Below are 6202 nucleotides of genomic sequence, written 5' to 3'. Positions count from 1 at the left end.
TCTGATGCCATGCAATGCAAAGCCCTGCGAAGGCTCACCAGGCAGCCAAAAGTTTTACTGGATCCTACGCAAAGCAAAGCCTTGCAAGGATACACCATGCAGACTGCGCATCAAAGACCCAAGGTACAATTCACGACAGCCCAAACTCCGTCCTTTACTCTACCGGTGCTTTATTGCTGTTGCCCTGAACGTGTGACTTTGTCTCGGTCCAGCAAAACCAGATACCAGCAGATATCTCCATTTCTGCTAGTTGATCTTTAATCAATTTGGTGTCATTATATTTATTAAAATGTATTCTATTTTTCTAAATTGGTTTGGGAATTTCCTTGCTCTGTATTTTCACTTTATTAGTGTCTGTGTGCTTTATAAATACTTTACACATTGTCTCTAAGTTTTCAGGGGTCAGAGTCCATGCTCTGGCCCTGGCTAGAAGAATCTTGGTGCACATAGTGAAACCTCCAACAGCATCAGTCCAAAATGACATAGAGGTGATCATGTGAATAGAGGCATTTTCCTACAACCAGACAATAGATTCATGGGCTCTATGAGAAGAGTTCTACTTTTCAGACATGTTATGTACACCTGCTGCTTCAAGGGCCAGGTGACTGAGTGCAGCAGTCAGCTCCTACTCCAGCACCATAAAAGTCTTTGAATGCCAAGGTCTGTGAATTCAGGCAATATGAGGAATAAGTAAAACATGGAGTGGCGGAAAGGAATTTGGTGCAGGTGAGGAACAAGAGGGAGAGTGCCAGAAAACATTTTCAGTGCTAAAATAAAATGACAAAAATGGGTCCCTGAATGTGCTATGATCATTTGAAGGATACAAGTCAGAAAATCAAAAGCATAGTAAAAAAAGCTATGCTTCAGGGAAGGGATAAACACAAAAAGAGAAAGGTAAGCAATCCAATAGGAAGGACATGAATTACATTGACATTAAAGCCAAGCATTAATCAATCAATCAGTCTTTGTAAAGCACAGCTACTCACCTGTGAGGGTCTCAAGTCGCTGGCAGTGGGTCTTGGCCTCATTTGAAAATCCATGTTTTGAGGTTCTTCCTGAAGATGGTGAGAGATGGGCTCTCCCTGAGGTGCATGGGCAGGTTGTTCCAGCTCTTAGCTGCAAGGTATGTGAATGATCTTCCTCCGGCGATGGTTTTCCATTTGTGTGGGATGGTAGCTAGCGCCTGTTGCACGGAGCGGATGGGTTATGAAAGGAGATGCAATGGTTCAGGTAGGCTGGCCTGATGTTGTGCAGGGCCTTGTAGGTGTGGGTGAGTAGTTAGAAGTTGATTCGCTTCTCTACTGGGTTCCAATGGCGGGTCCTCAGATTTTGAGAGATGTGTTCTTGTCGGGGGAGGTTCAGGATGAGTCTTGTGATGGCGTTTTGGATGAGTTGTAGTTTCCTGGTGTTCTTTTGTGTGGTGCCGGTGTAGAGCGCGTTGCCGTAGTCAAGCTTGCTAGTGACTTCGACGTGTTTCCAATCTTTAGGGAAGGTGGGTGTCATGATGTAGCAGTTCAGCGTCTTGTGGAGTTCGGGGGCGATGAATGCACTGGCTCTATCGAGATGTGGTGAGGACAGGGGTCAGTTGGAACTCCTGAGTGAATGCTGTTCATGCTGATTCCAGTCTCTTCTGTGGTGAATGTGGACCAGCTGTGGATGGTTTGGGTGGGTTCTGAGGCGCTGGGTTGGTTGTAAGTTGAGACGGTGGGTGGGTTCTGTGGGAGGAAGTTGTCACAGATGTCCTTAATCTTGAGGTGCAAGAAAGTGGCCAGTTTGTCGCAGACGTCTTGCAATTGGGGGGGGCTAGTGACTTTGGAGGGAGGATTGGTGAATTTGTTGATTACCATGAAGAGTTCTCTTATGTTGTGCGGTGAGGTGTTGATGCTTTCACGGAGTATGGCTTTTTTTTGCTTTCTTGATGCTTTGGTGATGGGTGGCAACGGTGGTTCTGAAAGAGGCGAGGTCTTCGCTGGTTTTGCTCTTTCTCAATTTCTTTTCTAGGTGCCTGCAGGTGCACTTGGATTTTTGGAATTTGGTGATAAACTAGTTGGCTTTTTTTGGGACGCGCTTGACCAAAGTTGATTGGAGGGGGGACTAGGGAGTCGGCGCATCCAGTGATCCTGGAGTTGAGGTTGCGTGCTGCGGTGTTGGGGTGTTGGGGTCGTTGGTGGGGATGATTTGGCAAGGGTCGTGGTGAGTTGCTCGTCGGTGATTCCATTCCATTTCCTGTCAGGGGCCCTGGGGACGCACAGGTGGCTGTTGGGTGTGGTTATAGTGAAGTGTATGCAGTGATGATGGGTCCAGTCGGTTGCTTGAGGTAAAAATGGGCTCTAGTGTGTGTCCTGCAGCGTGCGTGGGTGCGGTGGTAAGTTGCTTGAGGCCGAGGGTGGCGAGATTGTCGAGTAGGGAAGTGGTGTTTCAGTCATTGCAGTCCTCGAGGTGGAAATTCAAGTCACCCAGGAGGAGGTATTCGGTGGATGCCAGGGCGTGGGGGTTGGCAATGTTTACAATGGTGTCTATGAAGGTTCGGAGGGGGCCAGGCGGTGTGTAGACCAGGGTGCCGCAGAGGGAGGAGTTGTGGGTGGCATGGATCAGGAAGTGTAAGGGTTCCTCCGTGTTGACCATGATGCGGAGTGAGGACTTGTGTACGATAGCCAGTCCTCCACCCGGACAGGAGGGTTGGTCCTTCCTTAGGAAGTTGTAGTTGTCCGGGATTGCGATGGCAATGTCTAGTCTGGTAGTAGGCTTGGGCCAGGTTTCGGTTAGGAAGGCGATGTCTGGACAGGTGGAGTCGATAAGGTCCCAGAATTTGGTGGTGTGATTGTGGAGGGAGCATATATTCAGAAGGAGGTAGTTGATGAGGTTGTGGCAGGCGTAGGTGCTTTCCGGTTTGAGGGGATCTGGTTGTCTGCTGTGGCTGAAACTGAGGTTGCAGTTCTGACAGGAAAAAAGGTCCTTAGGAGATGCGGTGCAGCAGGCGCTGAGAGTGTTGAGGTGGTGGAGGGTCTTAGCGTAGAAATGAAGGGTGGCCCGGAATGGCTCTTCGGAGATCCAGGGTTTCTATCACTGTGCGTGGTCCAGGTGTGGACGGAAGCAGACAGCCTTGCCTCTGGCACGTCTTTGGTGCAGCAGTGGTGCGCCCACTGCTCGGGGCCGCCATTAAGAAGGGGAGAGAGGTGGGGGGTCCGGTCAGCATGGGGGCGGGAGGGCGGTAAAAGCAATTTGTGGGGGCAGGGCCGACGGGACAGCAGTGGTACAGGAGGGAGAGGGGAATAGAAAGAGAGAAAAATAGAAGAAGAGACAGAAAGAAGAGAAAGAAACCAAACAAAGTAAATACGGAGTAACAGAAGTAGAAAGGAGGAGTAAGGAGAGACAGAGAGAGACGGAAGATACTTACTTGTAGATGGTCACTAGGCCACCAGTGATGAGGCGCAGGCAGGAGCCTACGGGTGGAGGAGGGCCTCGAACTGAGAGTCAGGCAGAGGCAGCAGCAGCAGGAGGAGGAGCTGGGGAGGGCAACAGACGCTGGCCAAGAGGTCTGTGGAGTCGCCAGCATTGGTAAGCAGTGGGTGGGTTCTAAGCCCATTGTAACTTTCACATACCAAACAGATAAAAGCTGTTTGGTAGGTGAGACATAATGTATATATTTCAGTGATCAAAGAATAATCACTGATTCATAAAATGCACACAGAACAAATGAATATGTATGTATATTCTACTACTCTACTCTCCAGCAAAAGAAAAATGCAAATTTCAATATTTTACAGAATAGATTTTTTTTTTTTTACAGAAAAATAGAGTAAATAATAGAAAATTATAAGTTTAACATTAGGTAAAATGGATTTGTAAGAAAACTGAGAAGTTAAATTTGCACAAGCTTGCCAAACATAGGTTTGAAAGTCCAGACTGTTTTGCTGAAGAGGGGCAGAAGGGATGTGTAGGCATATAGGTGAATGGCTGTATGCACTTTTTTTATCTCTAAAAACACATACAAATACAGGAAGAAATGCTGTATACTTTGCTTCTTCTCTCCCTCTCTAACTTCCTCCCCTTCCCTAAAAATAGAACAGCTGCCATATATGCAGGGCCACTGTTATTGTAAGATTCGGCAGGTGCATGATATCTGCATTATTATAGATTTGCTGCATTTGCCACATAATTCATCACCTGCTGTATAAACTGAAAATAAAATTTGTTTCTAGCGCAAACAAAGTTACTAAAATGTACAAAAGATGTTCCTCTGGGGAAACAGTCCTTACAGCGTGGCTGTTATCTTGCAATACATTTACCATGCTTCCATTACAACGCATGTACCTTTACCACGCATGCCATTACAACGAAAATGTAAGTATTTCTCAGGTAAATGTAGAAAACATATATATATATATATATATATATATATATATATACATATATATATATATATATATATATATATATATATATATATATATATATATAGTGATAGCCAGTATGTAGTTATAGTTAGGAACAACTTTCTCCACAAATGGAGCGTTTTTTGTTGTGCCAATAAGTTTGGCTCAGTTTGACAAATCTTCACAAAATTTTCAAAACTAATATGACATTCAGTTTAGCTGATATATTGAAACTTTTGGGATGATCCGTAAAGCAGGGGCTGAGAAAAAGGGACTGTGATGGGCCGGTGCTGCCCAACCCGTTCGTGAACGCGGCATGTGCTGACGCTGACGTGTGTGACCCGGAATGGAAGGAAGAAGAGACCAATCCCTTTTGGGTTCCGGGTTCAAAAGGAGTGTGATGAGCCACTCGAGGGCCGGAGAACGCCGACCAGGAAGAACGACGGACAGTGGACGGGAATGCGGAAGACGCCGGAGTGTGGGAGTGCAACCACGGACGGCAGAAGAGGCCACCAGTCCAGAACCCAGAGGCTAAGGAAGGCTAGGACGTGTCTGGAGTATCAACAGCGGTGCAGGAGGCGCATCGCAAATACTCCCACCACGCTTCTGGAGAAGCGTGGCACCGCCAGGTGCGTCCATATGCGGGTGTAGGGGGGTGGTTGGGAGGAGGAGCGGGACAACGATAAGAAGGGGAGCAGGAAGGGAATAGGGGGGGAGTAGGAGAAAATACGAGGGTAACCCTAAAGACACTAGAAGCAACAGGAGAGGAGAAAAAAGTAGCAACCTATAGGATATAAGTACATGAGAGAAATAAAGCCACAGTAAGAAAGAAAGATAGAGACCAAGAGAGAGAGAGCCAAGAGGTGAAAGGGTAAAGAGAAAGACAAACCCAAAAGAAGGCCAAGAAAAGGAAAGAAAACAGGACAACAGGAAGTTGAAAAAAAAAAAAAAAAAAGAAGACAATCCAGGAGACAACAACGAACTTCAGATTAGACCTGTGCCAGAAAACAGAAAAGTAGTAGAGCACAAGTAAAAGAAACTTCTCCAGATATCTAAGACAGGAAGTAAGAAAAGAGTAGGAAAACAAAGAATAGGAAATTAAGGAAAGGAACTTACCGATACTTTATCTGGTTCTTTCCCACATGCACCTCCTGGGAGCCCTGGAAGACAGAGGAAAGCAGAAGAGACTTGAAGTCCAGCGAAGGACAGACAAGGAGTGAACAGTAGACCTCATGTAACGTACATATCACCCCAGAAGCAACAAAATAAATAAAACTTACCTGAACACATATCCTACGGTCTTCCTGTTGTCACTGACAGACCGGTGACAGGGACGGTCCGAAAATAATTTTTCCCCATTTTGTGTCAACGGAATTTTGCATTCTTTAGCCAGAGCTACAGCCCGAACCGCTGAACGTGATTACACCAAATTTGGCAGAAAGCTAGATCTTGGTCCAGATAAAGTCCTTTTTCTAATTTGTAGTCAATCTCCTCAGAAGTTTTAGTGTCATTAAAGGAAAAAAATATAGATATCTAGGGACGCCGATCCTTTGCGGATCCACCCGCTGGGAATCTGCAGATCTGAGGAAAAAGCTAGGCCCTAATTTGTTGGCCGGAACCTGAAAGGAAAGCTGTGGCTGCCATTTTGTTTGTCTGCTTGGCCCCGGGGAGAAAACATATATAAAAACACACATAAGGGGTCAGGACAGAGGTATCCCAACCACAAAAAATCGCTGAGGGACCCCTCAATTTTGCCAAATGTTTTTTGGGCCGATCCTTGGAACCACTGCAGTGCACAGCATGACCCCAAGTGCAAATCCAGGATG

Source organism: Pleurodeles waltl, chromosome 12 (genome assembly GCF_031143425.1).
Source record: "Pleurodeles waltl isolate 20211129_DDA chromosome 12, aPleWal1.hap1.20221129, whole genome shotgun sequence".
NCBI classification, from domain to species: domain Eukaryota; kingdom Metazoa; phylum Chordata; class Amphibia; order Caudata; family Salamandridae; genus Pleurodeles; species Pleurodeles waltl.
The sequence above is the reverse complement of the archived record's forward strand: the minus strand, read 5'-3'. Positions refer to the sequence as shown.